At 53.9% G+C, this 14,091-nt stretch overlaps 1 pseudogene; it reads right to left on the reverse strand.

Annotated features, from left to right (window-relative positions):
* Positions 1 to 8,161: 8,161 nt before the first annotated feature.
* LOC119279472 overlaps positions 8,162 to 14,091 on the reverse strand; it is a 35,164-nt pseudogene continuing 29,234 nt past the window's right edge.

The following is a 14,091-nucleotide window of genomic DNA, read 5'->3' on the forward strand; positions in this document are numbered from 1 at the left end:
GGCACAACCTTCAGGCCACCACATCAAGTCATTCGTCTGCCAGATCGGCGCCGCTTCCGTGCCGCGCAGGGCGCCTCCGGGTTGGGTGGCACCTAAAGCCGATCTGGCCTTCAGCTCAGATGATCAACCCTCCAACTCGGCCTGCTCGGGCGCACTCCCAATGCTATGCACCCCCACCATCTACAACGTGGCGGTCACCAAGACCCTCATCGATGGCGGCGCTGGCCTCAGTGTGCTCTTGGTGGAGGCCTTCCGCCTTCTCCACGTACCGCCGGAGCGGCTGCAGCCCAGCAGGCCCTTCTTGGGCGTCGGAGGTGGCTCCACCGGCTCCCCGGGGCAGATCCGCCTTCTGGTGACCTTCGGCACCTATGTCAACTTCCGCATGAAGCTAATCGCTTCGACATCGCCCCCTATCAGCCTCCCGTACAACGCCATCCTTGGCTACCGGGCGCTAGCCCGGTTCATGGCCGCAACTCACCCATCATACAACCTCATGAAGATGCCCGGGAGTAGCGGCGTCCTCACTGTGTCTGGAGACACCGGGGATGCGTTGCAAGCGCTCAAGCTCGCTTTCAAGGCCGCGGCGGTGGCGCAGCCCGCCGACTCAGATGCCTGTGAACCCAAGGGGGCTGCACCGGCCAAGAAGAAGCAACTATTCACTCAGGACAAGGCGGAAACCAAGTAGGTACTGGTGGACAAGGACGGATCTACCAGTGCAACCTTCACCATAAGGCGCCAACCTCGAGCCCAAACAGGAGGAAGCTTTGGTAAAATTCCTGCGCGCGAACAAGAAGGTATTCACATGGGAACCTGATCAGCTAGCAGGGGTCCCGTTGGGCATAATCGAGCATCACCTCAATGTGTGCCCCAACGTGCGCCCGGTGAAGCAGAAGGCGAGGCGACAGTCCACCGAGAAGCAAGCTTTCATTGTCCAGGAGACCCGCAAGTTGGAGGCGGCGGGGGTCATTCGCGAGGGTTCGCTACCCAGACTGGCTGGCTAACCCTGTTGTCGTGTCGAAGAAGGGGGGAAAGGAACGCATGTGTGTCGACTTCACCAACCTAAACAAGGTCTGCCTGCAGGATCCGTTCCCACTCCCTCGCATCGACTAGATCGTCGACTCCACCGCTGAGTGCGACTTGTTGTGTTTCCTGGATGCCTTCTCCGGCTACCACCAGATCAAGACGGCAGTAGAAGATGTGGAAAAGACGGCCTTCCTGACCCCGTGCGGAGTGTACTGCTATACATGCATGCCGTTCGGGTTGCGCAATGCCGGTGCGGCCTTTCAGCGGCTGATGCACATCGCCTTGGGTCGGCAGCTCGAGGGGAATGCTAAGGCTTATGTTGATGACATTGTGGTGAAGTCTCGGGAGGCAAAAACCCTGATACAAGACTTGGAGGAAACCTTCGCGAGCCTTAACGAAGTGGACGTGCGGCTCAACCCGGAGAAGTGTGTGTTTGGAGTCCCCTCAGGCAAGCTCCTGGGTTTCCTAGTATCCTATCGGGGCATCGAGGCCAACCCGGAAAAGGTAAAAGCAGTCGAGTACATGAGCCCACCGAAGACCCTCAGAGAGATGGAGAAGCTCACCGGGCGCGTGACCGCACTAGGGCATTTCATCTCCAAGTTGGGGGAATGAGCGCTGCCCTTCTTCAAGCCGATGAAGAAGAAGGGCCCCTTTGAATGGACTGAAGAGGCCGACAAGGCGTTTCAGGATCTCAAGAGGTACTTGACCAGCCCCCCGGTGATTGAGGCTCCGCGCCCTCAGGAGCCCCTGGTGCTCTACCTTGCGGCCACCCCCTACTCTGCTAGCGCGGCCCTGGTGGCTGTTAGGGAGGAGCGTAGGACCAAGGCCGCAGCAACCGTCCGGGTTAAAGCAAAGCAGGGCCGAGAGGGCCTCACAGAGACCGCGGTTGCAGCCAAGAAGGACCAGCCACATAAGGGAAGCACACCAGACACAGAGAAGGCCCCTCCTCCAGGCGACTAGTCGCCGGGGGCTCCGTTGTCTCAGGAGGCGCTCCGGCCTCCGGAGGACACTAGCGGCACCAGCACTCCCAACCTAGTCGAGCACCCTGTGTACTTCGTAAGCACGGTATTGCGGGACGCAACGGCGTGGTACCCCATGCCCCAGAAACTCCTCCTCGCGCTACTGGTGGCCTCGTGCAAGCTGCGACACTATTTCCAAGGCCATCCCATCAAGGTTGTCTCAGCATACCCCTTGAAAGGGTGCTCAGGAGCCCCAACTCATCTGGAAGAGTAGCTGAGTGGAACATCGAGCTGCAGGAATTTCAGATAGAATTCAGCACAACCAGAGTCATCAAGGGGGCCGCGCTTGCGGACTTCATGGCGGAATGGGAAGAGGCGCCAGGCCTCGAGGCTGGTGAGGATCGATCGCTCTCCCCAGGGAGCGAGGCACTGGACGGATGGGTCATGTACATCGACGGGGCATTCTCCCGACACGGCGTGGGGGCTGGTGCGGTACTCATATCCCAAACTCAAGACAAGCTCTACTACGCCATGCAACTCTGTTTGCAGCATGGGGAAAAGGTCTCCAACAACATAGCAAAATACGAAGGCCTGGTAGCAGGCCTGAAGGCCGCAGTCGCCCAGGGGGTGAAGCGCCTCACCATCAAGGGTGATTCGCAGCTCCTTGTCAACTTCTCCAATAAAGTATACGAGCCAAAGGATGAGCACATGGAAGCCTACCTCACGGAGGTCCACAGGATGGAGAAGCAGTTTTGGCGGCTGGAGTTGCAGCATGTGCCTCGCGGCACCAATCAAGAGGCTGATGACATCGCAAAAAGGGCATCCAGGCAGCTACCTCAGGAGCCCGGCGTCTTCGAGGAGCGGCTCTTCAAGCCCTCGGCGACGCTATCACTGTCAAGCATGGCGCAGCCTCGGGGGGAGATCCCCCATCCGCCTGCCTCGGGAGCCCCGGTCTGCGGCCCGACATCAGGAGCGCGCCTGCTTCTGGCGCTGGAACCTCAAGAGGGATGCTGGATCATGGAGCTCAGGAGTTACCTGATGCGAGGCACGTTGCCGGAAAAGCAGGAGGAAGCGGAGCATGTGGCACGGCAGGCCACATCATACTACCTTAAGGATGGGGAGCTCTACCCAAGACGACTGAATGATGTGTCCCTACGTTGCATTTCCAGGGAGCAAGGGAAGGAGCTACTGGCAGACATACACGGTGGCGACTGTGGGCATCACTCGTCGTCACGAACTGTCGTTAGCAAGGCGTTCTGCAGCGGGTTCTATTGGCCCACGGCACTCAATGACGCTATGGAACTGGTGAAAGCTTGCGAGGCCTGTCAGTTCCATGCCAAGCAAATCCATTAGCCTGCGGGAGGTCTGCAGACTATACCCCTCTCATGGCCCTTCGCAGTCTGGGGACTGGATATCCTAGGCCCGTTCCCTCGGGCGCCAGGGGGCTACCGCTACCTCTACGTCACCGTGGACAAATTCACCAAGTGGGCTGAGGTGGAAGCTGTTCGCACCATCCTTGCAGGCTCCGCGGTCAAGTTCATCAAGGGCCTCGTGAGCCGATTCGGGGTGCCGAACCGTATCATCACCAACAACGGTTCGCAGTTCACCAGTAACCTCTTCTAAACATACTGTGCTAACCTTGGAACGTAGATATGCTACGCTTCGGTGGCGCACCCGCGAAGCAACGGTCAGGCCGAGCGAGCCAACGCAGAGGTCCTGAGGGGCCTCAAGACCAGGACCTTCAAGAAGAAGCTGGAGGCCTGCGGCAGGGGCTGGTACGACGAGCTCCAGTCCGTGCTGTGGTCAATCCGCACGATCGCGACCAAGCCGACTGGCGAGACCCCGTTCTTTCTGGTTTATGGAGCTGAAGCCATTCTCCCTCACGAGGTCAGACGTCGTTCCGCACGGGTCCTGGCGTTCGACGAAGCGCAGCAAGACGCCATGCGGGGGACGGATCTCTTGCTGGGGGAGGAGCATCGCCGAGAAGCCGCGCTGCGGGCAGCAAGGTACCAACAAGCACTGCGGCGATACCACTGCCGCAACATCCGCCCTGGGACTCTCGAGGTAGGGGACCTCGTGCTCAGACGGGTTCTCTCCAGAGAGGGGCTGCATAAGCTCTCTCCCATGTGGGAGGGCCTGTTCAAGGTTGTTCATGTTTCCAGGCCCGGCTCAGCACGCTTGGAGACCCAGGAGGGGGTGCCCATCTAGAACGCATGGAACATCCAACACCTCCGAAGGTTTTACCCTTGAAAAAGGCCCGGTGCCTGTGAAGAAGGCAAATGCCCGTGAAGAAGCTGTGTTTTGGGAAAAGGCCCGGTGCCTGTGAAGAAGGCGAATGCCTGTGAAGAAGCTGTGTTTTGGGAAAAGGCCCGGTGCCTGTGAAGAAGGCGAATTCCTGTGAAGTAGCTGAGTTTTGGAAAAGGCCCTGTGCCTGTGAAGAAGGCAAACGCCTGTGAAGCTCACCGCCCGTGACACTCTCACGTAATAATGAGTGGGGCTGTACACGCCCCGGAGTCTCCGGAGTGCCGCCCTCGGGCCTCGGGGGCTCCCGCCCACACCCAGTGGCAGCACTTAGCTCCGCGCGGGTGAGAAGACGTCAAAGACTAGACTAGGTGCCGGACGTGGCTTCTTTCATTTACTTTCCGCAGTTGGCTTCTTTGTTCCTATTTGAAGTTTTTCTGAAGCTATTACCGTTTCGAACTCGCGACCCCTCGTCCGTTTCACTTGCTGGTTTTTGTTTTCTCTTGCGCGAAGTCTCGCGAGGGGGCACTGGCACCCTCGCGAGTGTTTTTTGCCCCGGTGGGTTGAAACTTCCTTATCCGAGTCCGCTGCGGGAGCACCCCTCCCATTCCGTGCCCCACGGGCATCGCGAGGCAGTCACGGGACTTGGGTTACTTGTCCTCGCTACCAAGGTTGGAGATTATCCCCGCTAACCAAAACCTTGCAGGGCACAAGGCGCACGACAATGCCGTAGCCTCAAGAGATGAGGATAGCAACAAGCTTCCCCCCGAGATAAGTAATTTCCACGCATAGGCACACTGAACAAAATATGGCACATAAACGGTAGAAATAGCGTACCAATTAAATAGCGACAGTTCAGCACACCCCCGTAGGGGACCACGCTACATTCTTTTTGCGCAGGAAAGAAAGGAAAGCAAAAGGGGGCACGACCTGCCCGGGCCAACTCTCAGCGAAGGCTCGAACTGCCTCCGGAGCTCAGCTGGATTCTGCCTCCCGCTTCACCGAGGCGTGGCGTCGGACCGATACGCTGCCCTCTCCCAGACGAGCGCGGCGATGAGGGGCTGGTCGCGACCGCCACTAGAGGAGTTGCCATCCAAAGGGGAGTCACCAGAGCTTGGCGGGCCTCGGGCCCCGCTGCCCGCGCGCCCTCTGCCACCTTCACCCCGGCCAGCGCCGGGGCTGGGCGCACGGCCGCGGTCATCGTCTTCAGGGCAGCATCCGGCACGGCGGCCGTCTTCCCTGAACACCCTCACGTAGAGGGTGGCGTCACCATAGAACTTGAAGTGCAGAGTGCATCGCCGGCATAGGCCGCGCACGCGGGCAAATGTTTGCCAGCCGCGAGTCAAGGCCGCCTCCCCGGCGGTGGAGACCTCCAAGGTATTCCAAGAAGCCCTGCTGCAGCAACCATCCTCCTGAAGCCAAAGGCCGCCTGGGGCACCAGCCGGAAGCTCACCTATGAAGAAGCGGGGGAGCTGGAGCCAGGTGCCAGTCGGGTCCGCCGACCACACGACGAACTCCGGCAGCACCTCCACCGAGGGGAAGCGCGGCCTTGGGGGACGCGCAGCCCCAGCGTACCTCTCGATGGCAGCTGGACGCCCACCTCTGCGCAGAGGGATGATTCCACGGCCATGGGAGGCCGCGGCAGGGGCCTTAGAGTTCTTGCGAGGGCGGCCTCAGCCCCGCTTAGCCGGAGGAGAGCCGGGCCCTTCCTGGCAAGCCTTCCCTTTCTCCGCGGCCGAGAACCTCTTCGGCGGGGCCATGGGGATGGCGAGCGGCCGAGAAGAAGATGGAGAGTAGCAAGGAGGGATGAACTGGAGGGGTTCGCGCCGTTCCATACATATAGCCGAGGGAGGCCAACCGACGGCCCCCACGATCACAGGTAATCATGACCCGTTTTTGCATGCAGGGACTAGTCAATTTGTGTAGTTACCGAGGCGTCGTGGGGGAGCCAGGACGCCCACGTCCAATCAATCGCCACGCGGCGCCCAAGGCCGCAGGCTATTGGGGCCCGCGGCGCTTCGCACTTGCGTCTTCGCTTCACTGCTAAGCCAAGTCCAAGCGCGCCTTGGGCCCGGGGGCTACTGTCGGCGTTCTGGGAACGGGGGTACCCAGACTTGCCTGCCTGCGGCCTGCGGCGTGGCTCAAGGAGTGGCCCAGTACGGCCCATCTTCATCATCACATGCTCAAGAACCTCGCGAGGGGCCAAGCCTCGCGGGGCGGATGACATGAGGCTTCCTTAGGCACGGCCTCGTCAGGCTCGCTTGCGAGGAGGCGGAGAGATCAAGGAGGGGTACCTCACGAGGTTCCCGTGATACAAGCCATGACGACCAAGGCCCAGCGGGCGCCAGGCGGGCGCCGGCCTGCGCAGAGTCCTTGTTTCCCCTTTGGTGCAAAGGGGGCAAGCGCAGGCAAGGGTATCAAGCAAAGGCAACCATTTTGGTGCAACAAGACCAAGACTAGCAGGACGGCAGAGCGGAGGTCATCATGGAGCCCAAGCCAGCGTCATTGTCAGGGTCTTTGGCAGGCGAGGACCAACTTTAGTCAGGATAGGTGTACTAGATGTTCCCCTTCAAAATGGCCAATTGTTGGCGCCCTTCCCGCTCAATATTTGGGAATAGGCCCGGGGCCTTTGCCTATAAATAGGACTAGCCACCCACAGGGTAGGGGAGAGGAGATCCACATCGAAGACACAGAGAGAGAGGCGACTGAACTCCCCCTAGCAGTTTATCGCACCAACCAAGAACAGACCCTCGCAAGGCTGTTCTTCCCTTGTACTGTTCCTCATCAGCCCTAGAGGCAACCCACCACACCACAACTGGAGTAGGGTATTACACCACAATGGTGGCCTGAACCAGTATAAATCTCGTGTCCCTTGTGTTGTTCTTCGTGTAGTTTTGGATCCTAGCGAGGCGGTGAGACATGGGTAGCCTGGGGGTGTGATCTCCGCGTGCACCCCAGTGTTCGAACCTCAAGGGTCTGCCAGAACCCGATATCCGACACACTTATACTGTGAAAAAACAATATTGACCAATGGCATGTTCGTCAAAATCAAGGGCCACAAGAAAATTCATATTAGGTCATCACAAGTTAAAAAATGTGCCTTCAGTTGGTGTTTTTCTTCATGGATAGGCTCGTCTTGTTTTCTTTTCTCTTCACCTCTATGAAGGATATCTGTTGACAACAAGAGAAGGTTCTCATCAAAACCAATGAAAATACTACAAGTACATAATTTTAAAATTTAAAACCACATAACCTGAAGTAGACATCAAATTTTCCACTCCAACACCCACATCCCTTCCCCGAGGTATACAAAATGCACAAAACCTTTTGGTAGCCAACCCTAAAGGATGGTATCACAAACTTGCGACTTTTCGTTTTTTCCGGACCACAATACATTTTCTTTTATTCATTTCATATGTTTCATTTCCTAGAATATCTGAAGCTATCATCAGGACACTCTTGGTAAAGAATGCTTCAGTAATCATGTCAGTTGGAGTACTTATTGCTTAGCCATCTGGTAGTCTCCACTCTCCAATAGCCTCAAGATCAGACTGCATAAGCAGACATACTAGTTGTAAACACATTATGGTGGTGGCGATGCTTTCTAAGCGAGCACAAGACACAGATGAAATAAGATACAAAATCTCTACAGGGGATTCCCCTACTGCATTCCTTTTGGAAAAGAAGAAGATGAAATAAGGTACAAAAGGAATAGTAAATGAACTCAAAATCTCTATAGGGGATTCCCCTACTGCATTCCTTTTGGAAAAGAAGAAGATGAAATAAGGTACAAAAGGAACAGTAAATCCAGTTCATTGATGGGAACAAATTCATACATCTTCAGTTATTCCTTTTGAAGTATTAAGGGGAACAATCCCAAGTGAATTTGGCTGCTCTTTGAGAACACATGCTTTCCCTTCCGTTATTCCTGACCAACGCTATGTGAGGACAGATAAATCTTCCTCTGCATTCCCAAGGAAAAGCAACTTCTGCAAATGTAAATCATGTATGTTCACTCTAAACGAAAGTGATCCAAAGATAGAAAAACAGGCATAGCCACTTTGCACTTGCCATAGTTACAGCAACAAACCTGAATGGATGAATATTCCAAGAGGTCCTTGAGGGAGTCCTGGATTAAGTGGTCCTCGGACAGCCGGACTATATACTTTGGCCAGACTGTTGGACTTTGAAGATACAAGATTGAAGACTTCGTCCCGTGTCCGGATGGGACTCTCCTTTGTGTTGAAGGCAAGCTTGAATATTTGGATATATAGATTTCCTTCTCTGTAACCGACTCTGTGTAACCCTATCCCCCTCCGGTGTCTATATAAACTGGAGGGTTTAGTCCGTAGGAGAACAACAATCATAATCATAGGCCAGCTTCTAGGGTTTAGCCTCTACGATCTCGTGGTAGATCAACTCTTGTAATACTCATATCATCAACATCAATCAAGCAGGAAGTAGGGTATTACCTCCATCGAGAGGGCCCAAACCTGAGTAAAACATCATGTCCCCTGCCTCCTGTTACCATTAGCCTTGGACGCACAGTTCGGGACCTCCTACCCGAGATCCACCGGTTTTGACACCGACATTGGTGCTTTCATTGAGAGTTCCACTGTGTCGTCGCGATAAGGCTCGATGGCTCCTTCAATCATCTTCAACGACGCAGTCCAGGGGGAGGTTTTCCTTCCCGGACAGATCTTCGTGTTCGGCGGCTTCGTACTACGGGCCAACTCGCTTGGCCATTTGGGCAGCCGTCATGGAGTTCACCGCCGTGGATATTTTTCAGCACTCACCCTTAGGTGACGTGCTAAACTCATTAAGGTCTCTTTCCTTGTCAGGAGATTCTTGGCCAAACTATGTCCAGCTCGAGTGGGGAGCAGGCAACGAAGAAATTCATCTCCCACCCACCACCCACTTTATAGCCACTGTCGATGACTTAACCGACGTGCTTCACTTTGACTCCTAAGACATCGACGGTATGGACGACGATGCAGGAGAAGAACAGGAACCACCGCCTATTGGGCGCTGGACTGCCACCTCATCATATGATATTTACATGGTGGACACCCCTAAATAAAGCAATGACGATGTGGCAATGGAAGATAACCCCTTAGAGAAGCAATCTAGACACCGGCGTCATCGGCGCCGCTCCAAGCCGCGCCATAGCAACAATAGTGATACCGGCACAAGAGACAATAATCCAGATGGTGCCGAAGACGAAGACAATCTTGTCCAGCCAGGCTTCGAGCAGGCCAAGCAGGAGGTTGGGCAAGCTAGCCCTAAAGAACAGGCAACTGATGGAGAATCAGAGGACGATAATTACATGCCTCTCTCCGAAGACGAAGTGAGCCTTGGCAATGAAGAATTCATCATGCCTGAAGATCCCATCGAGTAGGAGCGCTTTAAACACCGGCTTATAGCCACTGCAAAATGCCTGAAGAAAAAGCAGCAACAACTTCAAGCTGATCAAGATCTGCTAACTGACAGATGGACCAAGGTCCTGGCTGCCGAGGAATACGGACTCGAGCGCCCTAGAAAAAGCTACCTAAAGCGCATGCTGCTACCTCAACTCGTGGAGGAGGCTTTAAAGCCCACGCTACCAGTGCATGATGCGGCTGACCGGCCACCCCGTGGCCGCGACAAAGCGGCGTACCAGCCCGAAGTCCAGACCGCACCCCATCGCCAATCAAACGATAAAACCAAGGCCCGGGGCTACACGAAGGACTTGCGAGATGTATTGGAAAACAAAGAAGGACAGTCAAGATCGATCTACGGATCATGGAGGCGTGCCACAAGACGTGACGATGACCGTCACGCCGGATACAATAAACCAAAGTCCAGTTGGGCCGAATACAATAAACCGGAGTCATTCGAACTAAGTCGGGATGTAGACCGGCATAGAGGCACCGCACACTCCCTATGCTTCACTGATGAAGTTATGGATCATGAATTTCCAGAAGGGTTTAAACCCATAAACATTGAATCATATGATGGTACTACAGACCCCGCGGAATGGATAGAAGATTTTTTCCTCCACATTCACATGGCCCGCAGAGATGATCTACATGCCATCAAGTACCTCCCAGTAAAACTAAAGGGACCGGCTCGGCATTGGCTGAATAGCTTGCCGGCAAACTCCATCGGGAGTTGGGAGAACCTAGCAGACGCATTCCTTGATAACTTCCAGGGCACTTACGTGTGACCACTGGATGCCGATGATCTAAGTCACATAACCCAGCAGCCCAGAGAGTCAGCCAGGATATTTTGGACACGGTTCCTAACCAAAAAGAACCAAATTGTCGACTGTCCGGATGCCGAAGCCCTAGCGGCCTTTAAGCATAACATCCATGACGAATGGCTTGCCCGACATCTCGGCCAGGAAAAGCCAAAATCCATGGCAGCCCTCACAACACTGATGACCCGCTTTTGCGTGGGCGAGGATAGCTAGTTGGCTCGTAGCAACAATAAGCGAGCAATCCCGGCACATCGAAAGCCAAGGATAGCAACGACAAATCACAGCGCAACAAATACAAGCGCCGCAAGGACGGCGATAATGCCGAAGACACGTCAGTCAACGCCGGATTCAGCGGCTCTAAGTCCGGTCAGCGGAAGAAACCATTCAACAAAAGCAATTCAAGCCCATCCAGTTTTGACCGCATACTTGACCGTCCATGCCAAATTCATGGCACCCCTGGAAAACTAGCCAACCACACCAATAGAGAATGCTGGGTCTTCACACAAGCTGGTAGGTCAGACGCCGAAAACAAGGGGAAGGGGTCACAAAGTGACGACGACGAAGAGTCTCGATCACCAAATACAGGAGGACAGATGAAATTCCCTCCCCCGGTGAAAACGGTGAATACAATATGCACAAGCCACATTCCCAAGAGGAAATGGTCACTAAGGAAGGTCTATACATTCGACCCAAAGTTCAACCATGGTCCTCTTGCCCGATCAGTTCTATCGCAGGGACCACCCTACCAGTATCATCATAGCAGTTCGACCGCATTGGTCCTCGACCCCATCATTGACGGATTCCATCTCACACGAGTCCTCATGGACGGAGGCAGCAGCCTGAACCTGCTTTACCAGGAAATAGTGTGCAAAATGGGCATCAATCCCTCAAGGATCAAGCCCACAAAAACCACCTTTAAAGGTATCATACCAGGTGTAGAGGCCTATTGCACGGGCTCAATCACACTGGAAGTGGTCTTCGGATCTCCAGACAATCACCGTACCGAAGACTTAGTCTTCGACATCGTCCCCTTTTGCAGTGACCACCAGGCACTGCTCGGACGAACTGCATTCGCTCGGTTCGATGCGGTGCCGCATTATGCCTACCATAAGTTAAAGATGCCTGGTCCACGCGGCGTCATCACGGTTAATGGCAGGTCCAAACTCCCCCTCACGACCGAAGAGTCTACCACCGCTTTAACAGCAAGAACAATGGACGGCACCTTACAGTCAAACCTTGAGTCAAAGACCAAGCTCCCGGACACCATCAACGGAGTCCGAACTACTGCGCGGCAGGATAGCCCGGCCCGCCCGAAGATTAATTAAAAACACTCCGGAAAAGGATAATACAAGCCACACACTGCGGCTCAACCGCTAGGTGGCACAACACCATTTCTTATATTTTCTTTACAGGTTTGCCTTAACGTAGGCTATGATGAATCGTGTGGGAACAGTTCGAGCGCGTCGGGGAATCTCCAGATATTCCCCTATTATCATACGACTACACCCCGGATCTGAATACAACTTCCTCACGCCCGGTATCATCAGGTTCCGCAATCATATTTCTTTTTAGCACATCATCTGTACTCATACATATTGACGTATTACTCAAATACAACATGTGGATTTATATGATGCTCACCTACTGCTATTTCTTATTTAAAACTCTTTTGTTAAAAGGCGGCTACTTATCACGATACGCCTTAATATGCCAGGGGCTTCGTCATGCCCCTACTATGGCAAAAAGTACGAACACCTTCACGGTAGTCTGGCACCCCGAACTTATAGCATTATATGCATCAACTCCGAATCATGTCTTGGGTCAATAGTTGGGTTTGCCCGGCTCCTATGTTTTGGTACCTTATGTTCCGCTATATCGGCTAAGGTAGCACTGGGAGAACTACTGTGATTGTGTCCCGGTTCTTCTGGACGAGCACCTCAGTAGAGAAAGCCGAAAACTGACTGTCATGATGCAGCGAGAGCTGGTCAGCTGTTCGAGTGGTTCTAAAATCTTTAAGGATTTCTTCCGCATAATGCTATGACCAATGCAGCGTGCGACGGATCGGCCTTTTCCGACCAGGCGCTTATAGAGCCCCAGTGCGGTCTTCCGAACACCAGGGGTTGAGCCTACCTTCCTCGTAATAACTCCTATGGCTAAGTGAGAGCGATAAAGCCCTATAGTCTTATTGCCTGGTTCGCTGTGCTGAACACCTCCTTTAGGGACCCAAAATTGGGATAAGGAGTGCTCAGGTTTATCCCGAACACCCCCGTACTCACTACGTGGGGGCGGAAGCCGACGACTGGCCGACTCTCAGGTTTAATATATAAAATGGCCGCACAGGAGGAAAAAAACTTTCAAACAAAAAGCAATATATGATAAGAATGCTCTTGTTCAACTATTACAAGGGACGAACACGACCGTATTTATAGAAATATGACATCCTTGGTGTATTGCTCCGTCGCAAGGAGGGCTCCTTTCAAGACACCTTCATAATACAGTTTGGGCTTGCGGTGCTCCTTCCCCTCCGGCGGTCCCTCGGTCATGAGCTTTTCTGCATCCATCTTCCCCCAATGCACCTTGGCACGGGCGAAGGCCATTCGCGCACCTTCTATGCAGACCGACCTCTTGATGACTTCGAGTCGAGGGCAGACACTTACAAGCCGCTTCACGAGTCCGAAGTAGCTGCTTGGAATTGGCTCGGCAGGCCACAACCGGATAATTAAATCCTTAATGGCTAACTCGGCCGCCTTATGCTGCTCGACCAGCTGCTTTAGCTGATCGGAGAAACGCACCAGATAGTTCGGTGCCAGATACTGCATCCAGAAGAGCTTATCCGCAGTATTCCCCCTTCGGCCCGGTAGAATTGAGCGGCATCAGATATGCTGTGCGGTAGCTCTACAAATACAACTGTATACATCAAAACTCAAGTTGTCAAATTTGATTTTCTCATCTCCAATACTTGCTTTGTACAAAAAAGCATTACCAGCCGCAATCTTCCTCGTTTCCTGGATTTCCTTTAGGGCACCTTGGGATTCCCCCTGGGCATCACTTGTGGCTTGGCGAGCCTGGGAGAGTTCGGATTCTTTCCCTGCTAAACTCTGCTCCAAGGTCTCGCATTTCTGAACGGCCTCTTGACGCTCTCGCTCAGCCTCAATAACTCTAGCCTTGTGTTTCTCACAAAGAGCCTGCTCTGCGGCTGCCTTCTTCGCGGCTTCGGCCACAGCCCTCCTGAGAGCCTCAATTTCGGCCATCGCTCCTAGAGCACATTATAAAAATATTTCCATCATGTACACTTATTCATTTGTGCTACATAAATAAGGTTTCTACATACCTTGATTATCCTCCACCTGTCTCTTCAATTGGCCCAGTTCTCCTTCGGCCTGCTCCAGACTATGCTTCAGTCCGGATACTTCCGCAGCTTGAGAGGCGGCAGTCGCTACAGATGCCTGCTGGTTAAAAAGAGTGATAAATGTCATTAAGTAAGTCTCCTGCAAACATGAATTTGATCCTCTGTCTGGTTCTTCCTTTCACCGAACAGTGTATCAGGGGCTACCATCTATACCATGACACTCTCCCATAAAACTCATAAAACGTACCTCAAAGCCTTTTATGAGGCTGATTCAGGATTCA

Source organism: Triticum dicoccoides, chromosome 3B (assembly GCF_002162155.2).
Source record: "Triticum dicoccoides isolate Atlit2015 ecotype Zavitan chromosome 3B, WEW_v2.0, whole genome shotgun sequence".
Classification (NCBI taxonomy): Eukaryota; Viridiplantae; Streptophyta; class Magnoliopsida; order Poales; family Poaceae; genus Triticum; species Triticum dicoccoides.